Below are 17,450 nucleotides of genomic sequence, written 5' to 3'. Positions count from 1 at the left end.
TCAGCCTTTTTAAACAATAGACCTGAGAACTTAGGTTTAAGAACGAACTTGCATTCAAAGAGAAAATAAAGTCCCATGTGATTTTTCAAAAAATTAAGTTGAGCAAAAACATAAACAGATGATGAGCTTACATCTATTGGGTCCTTCCAAAAGACTAATTCACCACATGGTAACAAATGCTCATGTGTGCTACTTAGTTATCTCAAGTAAAGGGTGGAGATACTTACAGAAACAAAATTAGTGCATTCACTAATTAAAGACATCTTTATAGTTATTTTTGTTTTGTTTTGTTTTGTTTTGTTTTTGGTGTAAAAATGATTGCAACCATGACAGTTAATAAATAAATCAAAATATAAAATTGCCTATTTATGTTTGTTTTAATTTCAAGCATCATATCTTTGGCAGAAAAAAAGTAAGCCTTACTTTATATTTTAATAAGCTGACAATTACTGAAAATATTATTTCCCAACAAAAGCCAAATTCACATTTGAAACTATTGATTGTTCCTGTTGCAAACAAAGCCTTATTCAATACTTGGGCGTAAGAAGTGATATTGGGATATAAACACATGTACTATGGAGAGGAGGGCAGTGGTGCCAGGAAGAGAGGACTGAGGAAAGAAAAAGATGCTGCTGCACTGAGCCTCTCACCTGGAGAACTCAGCACCAAACAACCCCCTAAGGAGCGGCCCCCAGACCCCTAATCCCTTCTGATGCATCCATTTTTCTGCTATGGTGCCCATTGTGCCCTTTGGTTCTCTGCTGGAACAAGTGCCCTGGCATGAACCTCAGTTTGAGATGCTCCCCTGATGATCTGTCTAGCCCTTGCCAATGCCCCCTTGCCTGGGGGCTAGAGCCTGTCCATGAGACCCAGTAGCCGATGGGGGTCTTATTACAGCCACAGCAGAACCCCCAGAAGGTTGGAGACACCGCTGCATAGCTGGCGAGAAGGTCCACCAGAATGAACCCTGGATACTGAAGTCGGCCTCTTGAGGGCTTTGTGCACCAAGGCCCTTTAGCTACTGTCATATTGTTGTTGGATCCTTGGCTTCCCTCCCTGAAGCTCTGACACTGGGCTTTCTCCCCTCTCCCTTCCAGCCTACTCTGAGGTCCCAACCTGCCTTTAGCCCAGCCTGGGAGGGTTATAACCCGTCACAGGTGATTTAAACTAATTTCAGTGCTGTGTGATGGATTTCAATGACCTGACCTTTTGTGCATTAGGAAGATCTACTCTCGCCTTCACTTTATTTTGTAGCTATCATTTGGCTAGATGGGCCTGCCTCTTCTACTCCCAAAAGCATTCATCACACAGTCTGTCTTCCCCCGCCAGCCTGTAAGGATTAGGTCTGTCTTTATCTCTGTTGTGTCCTTATTCTCAGCATGGTGCCCAGCACACAGTAGGGAATTAATAAGCATTGGTTAAGTGAATGAATATGTGACACATGTGTGTAATTGTCAAGCAATCCATTAGCTTAGGAAGTGAAAGGCCCTCACATATTTGAATTTATAAATTGGCTGATAACATTGATGCATTAGCCAGCATATTTTAACTTTAACATATTTATGCATAGAAGCATATTTTGAAAAACTGCTTAACCAATTTCTAGGGGTAGGTAGGAGGAAGATTATAAGGAGCTTTGTATTCAGGTGTTGCTTCCTAGTATATGTATAATTTATTTTGTAGCACTGGCCTCTCAACAGTGAATTAGAGCACAAATATATTAAATAATATGTTTTATCTACCATTTTAACTTTTGGGAAATTTTTCTCCCCTCAAAAGAATATCTGTTAATTTTGCTTTATGTAATTCTGTGTAAAAAGAAGTAAAAGACAGCCTCTTATTGGAAGTAGCATTTCATTCAACAGTAGAGCTATTAAAAATATAAATTTTGGGGGACCTACCATTATCAAAATAATTCTGGAAAATTGGTGATAACATACAGTTACATAGTCTTGCTATATTTAGTTAAGACTAAGCACCCCTATGTTCATTGCAGCATTATTTACAATCACCAAGATATGGAAGCACCCAAGTGTCCATCAGCAGATGAGTGGATAAAACAACTATGGGACATTTACACAATGGAATTCTACTTGGCCATAAAAAAAGAAGAAAAATTTACCCTTTCCAAGTATGGATAAACCTGGAGAACATCGCACTAAGTGAAATAAACCAGTCAGAGAAAGACAAATACTATACGGTATCACTCATGTGTGGAATCTAATGAACAAACTCAACTAACAAGCGAAACAGAGACAGGCTCATAGGTGGAGAGCAGATGACAGCTAGTAAGGGTTTAAAGGGGGTGGAGGGATGGAGCAAAAAGGAGAAAGGACTCGTGGACACGGCCAACAGTGTGGTGATTGCTGGGGGGGGGGGGAGGTAAGGGGACTAAACGGTAATAGGAAAAAACACAATAAAGATTACACACACAAAAAATCCTAAGAATTTTATAACTTTATGGCAAAAGAAACAAAATTTTAAATGTTCAGTCTTTGTGTGATCCCTGTGGCCTCTATTCTTTTATCTGAAATAAACCAAATAATTTTCCAATTTAGCTCCCAAACTAGTCTCTTGGACAAGTCTGTTTATGGTTTTGTGTCTTTGCGCATTTAACCACAAATGACAAACCAGTTATGGAAAGAAAAAGAACAAAACAATTCCTTCAGGTTGTCCTCCTAAAACCAAGGCGTCCTGTTAAATATGTGTACATACATGATTTCTCTGAAGGAGGGACTATATTAGGACTAACCTGAGTCACAGGACACTGAATTCAATTTCTGCCTTCATGGCAGTCCCACGTGTCTCTGAGCTGGTCCTTTCAATACCTATTTCCTCATCTGTCTCATAAGAATAACAATATTTGTCCTTTACCAGCTTCCATACTTAAACATACATAGAACTCTCCAAATGTGTGGGATTATTTTGTTTTACTCCATCTAAATCTTATTTCCCTGCTTTTCCAAGTTGGGCATAATAATATCTACCAACCTTGAAAGTTTATTATAAGGATCAAGGGAGATAACGCATGTGTGAAAGCTTTGAAATGCGGAAATGTTTTGCATGTGAAAAGTATTTTATTTTAATGCTTTCGCAAATGCACATCTAAACTAAATGCAAGTTATTCAAAACTTTCAATAAGACATTTCCAAGTTTTGCGCACCCTGTTAACAAGAAGCATGGGAAGCCTATCGCTTTCCTGCATCTATATATGTGATCAGTGGAATATGCATGCACTTAGAGTTTGTTGTCCAGTGACGGGAATTAGTTTGCACCATGATATTCATAGTCAGTTCTAAAACTACTTTTATGTGCTAGATACTTACTAGGACCTGTATCAGTGTTTTTGTCTTAGTGCCTGGGCTCCTATTACAAAATGCCATATGCTGAGTGCCTTAAACAACAAACATTTATTTCTCACAATTCTGAAAGCTGGGAAATCTAAGGTCAAGGTGGATTTGGCTCCTGATGAGACCTGGCATCCTGGCTTGTAGACAGCCATCACCTTGCTGTGGCCTCACATGGCCTTTCCTTGGTGCATGACAAGGCGACAGCAAGATCTCTCTGTGTTACTCTTTTTATAAGGACACTGATGTCTTCATAAGCACCCTGCCCTCATGACCTTATCTAAACATTATTACGTCCCAAAGGTCCCACCATCACACTGGGGGTTAGGGACACAACATTCAGCTCATGTAGAATATAAACACATAAATGATAGTGTCCCTGGCCTCAGAGAGGCCTTATTCTAGTTGAGAGAAGATCTATAAAGGAGTGACTACAGTGCAGACTGTTAAGTGCTCTGAAGACATATAAAAGCCAACCTCGGACTTCCAGAAGGAAGGTGACATTAAAGAATGAGCAGAGACGTCACCCAAATGAAGGGAGTAGGAAAGAATGTTCCTGATGAGGTAAATAGCATAGGCAACAGCCCTAACATTGAAAACAGCATGGTTTGTTCGGGGGGAAATACATACGAGAGTACAAAAGCGTAAAGTGCCGTTTGGAGAGCAGTGGGAGAGGAGGACGAAGACATGGGCCCTACGTGGGCCTCACGTTCTTTGCTGAAGAACCTATGGTTTACACGTTGGCACTGTGCTTCTCGCACCACGGTACTCCAACCGAGGGGCCAGGCAGCATTAAAATGGCCCACCTTCATTCTGAAATTTACCCAAAACTATGGGAAAGAAACAAAGTTAAGGTGAAGTATTATTATTACAAAACAATATTTATAAATATTAAAACACCTACCCTTAGAGTTACCTGACTTTGAGGAGTACAGCAGGTGTGCTCATGGGGGAACTGCTGATGGCTTTTGTGCTCAGCAGTGACAGATTTATGTTTCATAATAGATCAACCGATCACTCTGGTGATGGTGTGAGAATAGATATGAGGGAGGGAAGACTGGAAAAATGGAAAAGTCAGTTAGGAGGTGGCACAATCTTCTAACAAAAAGATGAAGTATGGTAGCTGAAATAGGGTAGGGGTGGAGGTGTGGAGGATTTGAGGACTTGGAGCACATCCGAGGAACCTGGCGGGGCGGGGAAGGGCGGGTACATCATGAGCACTTGCTGAGCGATTGAATATGGAGGTTAAAAAAAAAGAAAAGAGTCGAAGGTCACCCCAGGGTTTGGGCTTGGAAGCCTGGATGGATGATAGTGCCCTTCAGCAAGCTGGCGAATAAGGGAGAAAGCGAGAATGACTCCAGCTTTGAATGTGTGCCTATCTACATGCCCATGGAACACCAGGTGAAGATGCTCAGAAGTTCTTCCAGTAGTCTCCGATTCTCCTTGGGGAGGAAAAAAAAAAACAAACAACTCACAAACATTTGCAAAGTGATCAGAATTAGTGGAGCACTTTGTTTTATCTTCTTTCCAACTTTCCGTGGCCATCTCTAGAGTTCATAGATTACCTCTACTTGGTTCCTTCATTGTTTTCCCTGATACCCGTGACACCTGTGACATAGTAACTGCCTAGGCATGGTTTTCTTAAAGAAGCATCAACTTTTTTGAAGTTCCGTATAGTTCCCCAGGTTTCTAACCTTTTTCATAGCAACAGCACATGTCACTGGCATGATGGACTGCTTGTAAGTAAGTAACCCTGAAGAAAATTTATTATCATATCATCCACCAATCCCTTAGCCTCCTGAGTCCTTACTTCTGAACTTTATTTCACTTCCAACAACTTCTCCATCATTTCCAATCTAGCTCCTGTCCTCCCAGTTGTAATAAAACAGATACTGGTCTCAGGTGGGGAATAAGCGTCAGAAACAGATGAACTCATAAGACAAAAATCTTATGTCCCTATCCTCCTGTTTTCATGCAAATGTCCCTAGTAATTAAATCAGGAAGAGAAAATGTAGCAAAAACATAGCCAAATGGTTTCAAAATTTCAAAAGAAGCTGTAAATATGGTCCTTTTTAGAAGATCACTCTCTATCTAGTGTATGAGAAAGGGTAACCATTGTCTTGATGAAGCAGTTTTTAAATTTTTCTCAGTGATTTGAAGAGAGATAACTGATGTACGTTCAAGAAGCTGGCAAGATTTTTAAATAGTTCGGACACGACAGGGAGCATTTTTTCCCCCCTTAAAGCAATGTACTCAGAAGTGTTGGCGAGATTTTATTTCAACGTGGCTGTGCTTATGTGAGGGAGTTATTCTGAATTACCCTAGTATAAATATGTATGACTTTATTTGTATTGAAAATTTCCTTTGCAAGTGAGTGACGGAGGGACTGTTGTAACTCTATTGCTTTGTAAGTAATTTAGGTATTTCATTTTGGAAATAAAATATTATACTCAGAATTCAAAAATAATATCAGAATCTTGTTTGTGACCACAGGTGATTTTTGCATCTGCATTAATAATGCCTTTTAACTCCTTTTGTTTCCATGTGGAACAAATGACATCTGTTGTCTTAAGTCTGGCAGCATTATTCATGCATGCATGCTTTCATTCACTCAAGGCACACTATTCAGCACCTCTCATGCACCAAACTCCATGCTAGGCACTGGGCGTACAGCAATAGTATTGAATTGTCCGGCTTCATCACATATTGCAGGTAAACATTCTGTTTCCTCCAGGCAATTTTCTGCAGCTCAGTGGAAATTTCAAATCCTAGGGTCGTATTTACTATTTAAAAATGAAGCTTGTTGAAGGCTGTGGACAAGGCTATCTTTGAAAGATAGCATTTTTCCTCTGAAGAGCAAGCATCAAAAGAAAGGTAAGAAGAGGCAACGGCCTCTTAAAACAGGGCCTGAAGCTGAGGGAAGAAGGGAGGGGGAGGAGGACCGGAGAAAGCACGGAGACGGGGCTCACACTTTCCGCCTACCTTCGGACAACCATTGAATACTTTTCTACATGAAAATTAGGCTGCTGGCAGGCAAATCATTTAGCCCATTGAAAGAGAAACAAAACAAAATCCCCCATCTTCTGTTTTCTTTCTTTGAGTATTTTGTGGTGTTATGAAGGTAAGGGCATCATTTATACTAAATTACAACTTCACAGGTGCCTTGAGGAGCAAACTCCACTTTTCCTAGTCCACTCCATTTTCTCCTTATGATTTCTTTTTTCAGAGAAAACCTCTTATTAAATTTTAATATATTTACTTAAAAATAAACCATAAAAAGATTTATGAGAGCCATTTAAAGGTAATGATAAATATATACACAGAATTCTGCATTTGCTCCTCTTTTTGGGCCACATGTCAACTGACACAGAAAAGGGCATAAAACGATTTGTGTTAAATGATGTCGTGGAAACATATATGATAAAAAAGGAGGCCGTGTAGGCTTAAGTGTCCACAGCCCCTCCTGCTGCCATCATCTATCCTCATTCTTATCTCAAGCCATTACAAGTGTGAAATAGATCAGTTTACATACCCTTAAAGCTTTTTAATGAATGGCAGATTCAACAAACAACAACAAATATTTACTATATAACAGGCACTATTCCAGGGGATTAAGAAAGACACATCGCTTTTCTTTGTCAAATAAATTACTATTTAGAGATCTTACTTGAAGCAATGATTAAAAACTTCCAAGTGACAGCTACAGTATCATAAAAAGCATTATTTTGCCCCAAATTCAGAGTCCAACATGATACCACATGACATTCACAAGCATACAAGTCCTGCCCAGAAGGTATCCAGCCATGTAATATGAAAAATAGACACGTTTATTGAAGAAGATACAAGATACAAGAAACACTGTATATAGGACAATGATGCCTCAGCCCCCTTCAAAGTAGGCGCCTTGGGACCTCACACAGTTCTTCCACTCACCATCAGCTGCTCTGCTGTATTTTCCTGAATCTCATTGATGGTCTGAAATCTTTTTCCTTTCAAAGGTGATTTTAGGTTTGGGAAAAGCCAGAAGTCGCAGGGCACCAAATCTGGGCTGTAGGGGAGCTGAGTCCCCTGGGCGATTTGATGTTTCACAAAAAAATTTGCAGGAGACATGATGCATGAGCACGCATGCGTCATGATAAAGCTGCCAATCGCCAGTTGCCCATAGCTGCGGCCTTCTGAATCATTCCAATAGTTTCCACAGAAGAATGTTCAAGCTTATGGCAAAATTTGATGCAGATTTGTTGCTCTATACTTAGTCGTTTTGAATGCAATGGTCACACAATACACATGCTCACTCAAGAGTGTCTACCACCCCCACTGATTAGTACAGTGAAGTCATCATCGTTCACACACGCACATTCTGGTCCACTCTCCTTAGCTGCCAGGTTACAATGATGGCACGCAAACCGTTCCTGTTAAATTAACAATGGCTGCACTTTTTCTGGACAGACCTCATATTTCACCTAACCCTGAACATTCCCTTAACCAGACAAAAATCCTCCTCAACAGAAGCAAAAATTCAGTAGAGATCATCCTTACTGAATTACAATAAACTATGATAACTATTTTGTCAGTATCCTATATAAATGCTAAATGATAATAAGTAATAATATAGCTTAGGACCATGCCAATTTCTCTAAACTAAAATTCTAAATACTTAGTAGATAGATCTATTAAGCTTTGGGAAAAAAATGGGGTTTTAATTTTCCTTCTCATTTTAAAAGGCCAAGTCTTTTCTGTCCCTCTTGTCTAGGAGGGTGCTAGCCTTGTGCCAAGAACAATAGGTAAACCAGCTTCCCTCAACCCAGAAAAATTACCCCTTTGCCACAGGAGCCATGCTTATGGTTCCACAATGGCCAAGGAAAAACCTAATAGGAACAGATTTTTTTGCATGTGTAGCAAAGTTAGTTCCAGGGAGACAGCAAGAAGCCTGGTTTGCACTGTAGCAGAACCACTGGAACAATATGCTCCTGTGTCCACAGCCCAGTCCTCCCCCGACACCGTCCTTTCTAGGGCATGGGGTAGAAAAGTCACATACACAGAAGATCATGCCAGGGCCTGCTGACCCACCCCTACTCCCAAATTCGCAGGCAGAAGAGTGAAGCAATGTCTTCACTGCTTACATATTCTTACATTTTTTTCCCTAAGTCCAAGCTTCAGCCCTCAGATGGGGAGTGTGAAGAAGGTAATACAGCCAAACTTTCTAAGTGCTAGTCCATCCCTTCTCCTCCAGCCCCAACCCCTTTGAGCCTCTGTAGTTTTTGTAATATTTATTTTTAGAGAGAGGGTAAGGGAGGGAGAGAAACATCAATATGTGAGAGAAACATAGCTTGGCTGGCTCTTGCACACCCCCAACTGGGGATCTGGCCCGCAACTCAGGCAAGTGCCCTGACTGGGAATCGAACCAGTGACCTTTTTGTTAGCAGGCTGGTGTTCCATCCTCTGAGCCACACCAGAGCAGATCTTTGACACTTCTTGACCTTGTTAAGCTGGCTGCAAGAGTGCTTCCTCCTATGCCAAATCATGTAGAGAGAATTATGTAGAAAAAGATTTTTTCCTTATACTTGTAAATGGAAGTGTGAAATATATAATCAAATTGCAAAGTATATTTATTCATCTCAGAGGTTAGTATCACGATGCTTAATATCATGAACACCCTAACTTTTCTACCACAAATTGAGAAATTCCATATTACTTTTCCAACTTTGTTATCAGCATTAACCTTTGATATTGAAAGAACCAGTTAAATAATTCCTGATAAAATCATAAAATTAAATAAAAAACAAGAAAATAACTAAAAATAATAAACCTAAAACATGTTATATCCACTCTGGTTTTCCATAACTTAACTTTAGATATTTTTAGGTAAATACATTGGAAGGAATGCTTATTTATTGATATGCCTACCTAGTACCAAACATTTTACATATATTGTTGTAATTTTTTCACCACAACCAGCTTAAATCTAAAAACCCTTTTGTTCAGCCCTGACCAGTGTAGCTCAGGGAGTTGTCCAGAAAGCGAAAGGTCACCGGTTGGGTTCCTGGTCAGGGCACATGCCTAGGTTGTCTTTCATAGGAGAGACAACTGCTAGATGTTTCTCTCACACATTAATGTTTCTCTCCCTCTCTTTCTCCCTCCCTTCCCCTCACTCTAAACTAATTAATTAATTAATATTCTTGCTCATTTTTAAATTGAGGTTCACAAGGGTTTACTGTTGTGTCCTTAATACACAATTAATACTCATAAAACAGGGAGTCAAACTGAGTTCAGCTAATGCCAAACCTCTATTTTGCCACCATAATATGCTATCATCAAGAAGAATGTACAGAAGCTAGTTTCAAATACACTGATGTCCTGTTCCCAGTCAACAGGTGATCAAAGAAATTGTACAAGAAATAAAAACTAGTTTCAGATATGCCTGTATCATGATCTTGTCTTCATCGTTGACTTGCCTTGTGCTTGGGCCCAACACGGGTCTGGGGAGAATTAGCAGGGACCTGCCTACGGAGCTTTTTCCTAGAGGAGGGCCCTGGTGAGAAAAATGAACTAGGAAACCCACTTTACCTGAGAAGCCAGACGCAACAAAGCCAGAGAAAGCATTCAACCTGAGCCAATATTTTAACTAAAAAAATGAGCCTATGTGTTAGGTCCAAAAGGCAAACGAAGCCACACATGGAGAAACAAGGACTAACAAAATCATCCAGGACAGCTGGGTGTGGATTGCCATGCGGTGTGCAGAGTGGGTGGGCACAAGAAGTTCAGAGGGATGTCTTGGAAGGGTGAGAGGATGTTGGATGTCACATGTACATGGTGTTGGCCATGAAAGTGGACCTTACAGATCAAAGGCCGCAGAAGAATCAGACACCTGAATACTAGGGAAAGTATTGATTCTCTCCGGGGCACAACTAAAACTGCCAGCCCTAGAGAAGCAGGGTTTTTTTTTCTCTCAGCTATTATTATTTCATAGTTATGAATATCATGGAAAGGATAATTTTTGAGAGTAAAGTTTTAATATTTAAGAACCTGAAACAACTCTGAAAAAAAATCTCAGTGCAAAATTAAGACTGAGTAGAGTACAAAGTTTATAATTTGAACCTTTTATCAAAATAAGGACTATGAAAGAAGACCACAAAGTAGCATGAAGTTATTCCCAAGTCACTAGACAATGTGTAGGTGCAAACAATTTCTGGTCCCATTTGCCTTTAAAATGGAAAGAAGAAAAAATACGGGCCACTCCAAGCCCATAGGCTGTTCAGATGGCCCTTTTGATAGCTTTGATCGGCAAGGAGAATGGAACGGATCCTTTGAGAAAGGAAACAAGTAAGGTTTTCAGAATTTTGAAGGGTCTGGAAGAAAACAACAGAAATCCATCTGTATCGGGATTAAATATCTCAATAGTTTTTCCCCTTAGCCTCTGCATTGATTGTTCAGCTTTTGCACCCCTCCCCCCAAAAGCTCTAGATGTTTAAGAGACTCAAAATTTTCATTTTCCATTTAATAAACTGATTTTCTCCCCCACTATAGGTACTTGGAATTAGCTCAGACCCCAGAATAATTACAATTCCAAAGGGGAATGCTCAGTTCATTATGAATGGTCTAATAGCAAATAGTGCTTTGACAGCCAAATTCCTGGTCTCCAAATTTGTAAATTTGCCCTTTTTTTCCCCTCACAAGTCTTACTCAAGACCACTTCTGAGCTTTTGCAGTTAACCCTTACATTCAAAGACAGTATGTCACTAAAGAACATGAGAAACTTTAAGTTCATACATTTGTACTAAAAGAAGTCTGATATTTATAACCAAACTATGACCATAATGAATATAATAAATTAACTGCTAAACTAACTGAAGAAATAAATACTGTACTTACTTTCATGTCTGTGTCTACGCACCCTTCGAACAGGTTTAAAGAATCGTAAACAAGCTATAAATCCTATAATGCCTTTCATTTTATTTTTTTCACTTAATGACACAGCACTCATTTCTCAACAGAAAAATTATGAATAATACTAAAAGGTAAATAGTTGTTTTTAGCAGTCAAAAATAATTATACTGGTTTTAATCGATCTGTATATTCCATGTTATTTTTTTCAAACTTTCATTATAATAATAAAGCTACACTATAATGTGGTTTCATGTATTACTTCGTTTAATTCTCTAAAAAACCCTAAGGAATGGCTACTATTAATAAACCCACATTGTAGATAAGGAAACAAACTTAGAGAAAATTGCCTGTGGTCACAAAGGTAGTAATATGTAGGCTTAGTATTCAAAATAGATACTTTGGGCTTTAACAGACACAGGGGTATAATAATATCAGGGATATGCTTGCTTAATAATTTTTAAATAACTAAAAATATTTAGCCCACATATTAAGAAATTAAAAATTTAAAAATTATCTTAAATACCAGGTCTGAAATTTGTCTGTTGCCTCAGTTTTTGGTTGTTTTTTTTTTTTTGACATATATAAATAGAAATAACCAAAAAGTTCAATGACCAAATTCCAGTAAGAAAATATGTTGCCTAATTCACACACATGTCTGTATTTAGGGAGGAGAGTGACTTAATTTTACAATAGGGTATTGTTTTTCTTAATTAACTGTAGTTCTGTCACATGTTTGCATGGGATTTCTACGTGTAACTGGTTTACAAATTAAGTTTTATGGGTATCTAGAAAGAATGGTTCTAATCAATAAATAAACTTTTACAAGTGTTGAAGAGAAAGCTTACATTTAAATGTTACTTTGTGTCTTCGTCCTAAGAGAATGAACTTTTTTTCAAAAACAGTTAAAATCAAGCACTAGATATGCAAATATGTGTTCAGATCACAGATACCAAAATTATTCAAATGATTAATTATTCATCATAAAATGCCAATTAATAATTATGAAGCATAAAAGGCATCTTTCTAATGCAACTTTATTTTTCTTGGCCTGAAAAGGGTTTCATATACATGTGCAATTGACTTCTAACAAATTTTAAAAATTCAACAAAGTAAACAAACTGTAAACAAGTGCAAACTCTGAATTTTAACAAGAGAACAAAAGTGCCCGAAATGAATGAAAGACAAAGAAAGAAGGAAAATAAAAAATATGGCCACATTCATGACATATGCAGCCTGTGCTCACTAACTTGCTAGGTAATGAGGCAACCTGGCCACAGAAACAACCCAACAACTCAAGTTGTGTGTTTCCTTAGCATGTACAGAATGCATGACATGATGTTTCACTCTGAATACACTAATCTTTGTTAGGGGCGGGGAGGTGCTTTGGGAAATGTTTTACACTTTCCAGAGAGTCATTAAAGGAAAAAGCACATTTTAAGTTCCTCTCAAGAATCTATTGTAATCTCTAAAGTCTATTAAGCACTGCTAAAATATCACTGTAAATGAGAAATTTTTTCACATTGCCTTAATTTTAAAAATTTCCCTATTCGAAGTATTATTCATGTTTTTAGGAAGATTGTATTTTTAAAAGCCAATTTGAGCTGATATAATTCAGAATAAGAAGGAATTGTGACTACTGAGATACTGACTTACACATTTATTATTATTTTTACTTTTCACTGACACCTGGTGAACTTGTTCTCTGATGACCCAGGCAGTTATTTTATTTAGTCAGGGTGTCCCTGACCTCCTGCTGGTAGATTAATTACACATTTAACATTGTGTTTTCAAAACGAAATGATAAATCTGGACACATGAAGGAGGCCGAAAAGAGAGCGAGGAAGAAGAGAGTTGTTAAGAAACACAAGAGATTGCAAAAGGGAGAGATCAAATAGAAAGAAAAGAGAATGTAGGAAATGCAATTGCGAAAGAATTTAAAGAAAATCGGGATAAGGGGCAGGAAGGGCTGAAAAGGAGAGCAAGAGGGACGTAGGGAAGGAAGGATTTTTGGTTTTCAATCCCCTGGCGAGGCTGCTGGCGTCCGCGCCCTAAACGCCACTGCCTTCCAACTGGAGGCGAAAGCCACCTCCTCGGGCCTGCGTCGCATCCAACTCACTCCAAGTTTTCTGGTGACTCCTACAGGGCCTCTTTCCGTCACCACCATAACCCCCCCCCCCCACACACACACACACATACACACACACACCCCTCCTCCGTTTAGTGAGATTGACAGTCGCGTGGAGGAGGCTTTTCCAGGCACAGCCTTTCTCATGGTAATCAGCCCCCTGCATCACCTCCCCGCCGCGGCCGCTCCCGCAACGTGCGCAGCACTCGGACCCCGGGGACCGGAAACAGGGCGGCGGGCGGGGAGCTGGCGAGCCAGCCAGGTCAGCTGACCGGGCGGCGGGGCGGGGGTCGCGGGGTTCCCGGGCGGGGACAGGTCTGGCGAGCGGGCGGGGGCCAACCCTCCCCCCCCCCACGTGCTCCTCCGCCCGCGCTGCGGGGCCTTACCCAGAGATCAAATGGAGGGACCGAAGCTGGGGGCGTGGGGGACTTAGCGCGCCGAGAATTTGGGGCCACAAGCAGACCTGTTTTGCATCAATAAATTAAGACGCTCATTTGAGTCTTGAAGTTTGCTGGTTCCTGTCAGTGGAGGAGACGTTGGCTGGAAAAAGCACTGAAGCCGAGATTCAGCCTTAACTTGAAAAAATTAAAATAAAAAAAATAAATTAAATGAACACTTCAGCTGGCCGCCCTGCTGGGGCCAGGTGACGTGCGAGATTCCACAGCCCGCGGGCCTCGCAGCAGGGATGTTAGGGACGGTCTGAGGTTCTCTGGTCCTGTTTTGATTTTGTTTGAAAGAGCTTTTCAGAGAGATGCTCCTGATCCCCCCCCCCGCCCCCCTCCATGCTAGGCTTAACTCCGAATGGATTGGATTGCGAGTTTGCACGTGAGAAAACCGTTTGGCTTGGCTTGGACCCCTGCCGCCCCCAACCCCCTCCACCTCTCCCAGTCCAGGGGACCCCTCATCACCCTTTGCTTGCAACTAAGAAGTTGCCCACCTCCTGCGTAACAACATAGTATCAAAATAATTCCTCCAGATGAAAGATCAATTCTGCTTCAAGACGAGAATAAATTCCATTTTAAAATTTTTCTCCACATTGTACAAAATAAACAGAATTTGCTAAAAAAATAAAATAAAATAAAATAACCGTGGCCAAATTCGAATTCCTTCTACAGCCTGTGTGTTCAAGGGCAGAAACATTGTATCTCTTCGGGCATCTGGGCCCGGGAGCAGAGCTGGGGGCAAGGGTGAGGCGGGTAGCGGCTGTGAAAGTTTAGGAAATTGACAGACTGAGAGGTGAATGGGGGGACAGGCACCAGGTCCTGGCTGGAGGGAATAGGGAAACAAAAGTGCATCTTCTCACCCAGCCTGGGTGGAGGGAATCCTGAGGGAGGCAGTTTATGTTACTCAAAGAAACCCTAAAGAATTATTTTTCTCCCTCCAATGTCGATTGCAATATTATTTCACATTTGCATATATCTGTTGTTTTAATCCCCTTGGTCTGTACTAATCTAGGAATGGATTATAAATGGAAAAGAAAGACGGGGAAGGAGCGATTCATTTGCAGGACTTATTTTGCTGTGTGAGGAGCCGAAAGCTGGCAGCCCCCAGTCCTCTCTCGACTTTCCCCTGCGTCCTGCGCTCCTGCATCCCGCAGATCCCACTATCACCATTGTCCCCGACCTGGCCTTCGGACTAAGGGAGTGTTCGGGACAAATGTGTAGTCCGGCTTTCTCCGATCCCACCGCCTCTGCGTTGGTGGAACGCTGTCGGTCAAATAGGGTGGGAAGTGCCAGGGGCGTGCCAAGTATGGGCGGGGCGGGGGGGGCAGCCTAACGGTGTACCCACCCCTCCCGGGGACACTTCCCGAGCCATCATCCAAATGTCCATCTTGATGGGAACCCCAAAGATTGCTCTTTTACCCCTTGTTAAATACTTGCATGTCGGAACTCCCAGTGCTAAGTGTTGGGGCTGCCTGCTGCCACTTGAATAATTACTGAGCCCAGAGTAATCAAATGATTAGGTGTTTTTCGTGGAAACACTTGGCTCTTTTTTTTTTTTTTTTTTTTTGGTAAGTCAGATCCTAGGTAGCCTGACATTAATATACTGTACATGATAAAGAGAAGTGATATGTTAGTTGTTGGATTGGATTCTTAGACCTGAAGTTTTTATTGTTAAGTTTGTGTGCCTGGGCAATCAGTCTCCAGTGGCTACCTGGGCTCCAGGAGTGGGGTCTTGCCCCACACACTCCATGCAATGGGCTCCTACTTCCTACGGAACTGGAGAGGGAAGGCTGAAAAGCAAACTTCTAGAGAATGCTGAATTCAAGTTTTTATTTTTAAATAAGCCCGGCGGGGGGGGGGGGAGTTGGAAGAGGAAGGAAAAAAAGATATTAATAATAGAGGCAAATCTCAGAAGAGGGACTTGATAAGTCATATACATATTTAGTATATATAATGAAAAGAAATGTTAAACAAAATTGAGACTGTGCCTGACCCATGTTGGAAACCTTTAATTTCTTTATTATTAATTTTTAGATTGACGAGCTTGACTGCTCCTCTTCTATAGGAAATTTATCTGTAATGGGTTGGGCAGAAGATTAATTTACCCAGCTATTCACATTGTAATAAATACTCAAGTTAGGAAAGAGGTGAGTCTGTAACCCACTGTGAGAATTGACTTTCTTGCATCCTAAAGTAAGAATTGGCTGCAGTCATGCTGGTGGCTATTCCCCTCCCCCCAAAAATAAACATACAAAATACAAAGACGTGCACCTCTGGGAGTGTGGATGTGGCAACCCATGTGGTGGCTTTTTCCTCCTCTGAGTGCAATTGCCAGTGACTCTTACATTCCAAGTCTTGCTTTAGGCACACATTCAAAGCACAGTTCAGAGCAGTTTGTCCTAATATAAGTAAAAGTCTAGTGTTAGATCAGGGTATTATTTGTTTCAGATTTCATCAGACTGAAAACAGGAGGTGTAACATATTAACAACATTAAAGCCGAAAAAAATTGGCATGAGACTGTTCTTTAGCCCTCTTGACACTTTTACCTTTACCTTTACCTTTACCTTTACCTTTGTAAAGAAGCCCTAAGGTTGTGGGACTGGAAGTTTATTTGTGCTCTGAGGATCGCAAGCACTTTCACTCTTAAAAAAAAAAAAAAAAGAAAGAAAAAAAAAAAGAAAAAACCTCACAATTCTTTAAGCAATTGAGCCTGAACCATTGGAGGCTAAGAGATTTCTTCCTTTTCCGATAAATGTCTGTGCTCAGCATCCTCAAATTTGGCTGTCTTTATTTACTTCTATATTAGTTCCAATTATGTGCAGTGTAAACCAGCTTTTTGATTAACAAAACAGCAGAGCATTGGTTAAGAACACTTAAACTTCAAAAAAAAATTCCCCTGGGAAGTGGGCTCTGAATTGGTTAATAATGTGCAGTACTTGCTAAATTGCTGACTTCCAGATGTGGAAAATATCTTTCTTGTTTAGGACCTATGTAACCTGATTGGATTACGACAGAAGCGTCACATTGGAAGCTTTTGAGTGATTATTTAATTAACCATACAGTAGAAAGCTGTATTCTCCAGGAAATCCCTTCCATATTTACATAACCAATCCCTTCAGAGCAAAGGTGGAGTCTTTTCTTTTTAATTTTACTTTAATTGCAATATCAAAAATATATATACTCCCAAACTTAGACCCCATGCTGTTTAATATCATGCTCTTCCTTCCCTGCTAAGTTCCTCTATGGCCTTTCTCCTTTTCCTCCTGCCTCACGACACACACTCCCTCACTTTGTAGTAAGGTCTCCCTGAGATGTAGAGGGATTCAGAGATGGTCAACCCAGCGCTCTCTGTTAATTTACTTAGAGACCCCATTTTAAGAATTCCAAACTACTTTTTAGTTTGAGGATCCAATCCAGAAATTCATCTCTCTCTCTCTCTCTCTCTCTCTCTCTCTCTCTCACACACACACACACACACACACACACACACACACCCCAACACATGCACCCTAAGATGCAGTTCACATGCAGCATATTTTTTTCTGGCTCTGGCTTCTAAAAAGAAAAAAAGAGAGAGAGAGAGAAAGGGCAAAGAATTTAGTTCCAGAAGCTCTGCTGAGAAATCCACACAACTTAATGTGCATCTC

Source organism: Pteronotus mesoamericanus, unplaced genomic scaffold, assembly GCF_021234165.1.
Source record: "Pteronotus mesoamericanus isolate MK-2021 breed Mesoamerican mustached bat unplaced genomic scaffold, CSHL_Meso_final scaffold_651, whole genome shotgun sequence".
NCBI classification, from domain to species: Eukaryota; Metazoa; Chordata; class Mammalia; order Chiroptera; family Mormoopidae; genus Pteronotus; species Pteronotus mesoamericanus.
The sequence above is the reverse complement of the archived record's forward strand: the minus strand, read 5'-3'. Positions refer to the sequence as shown.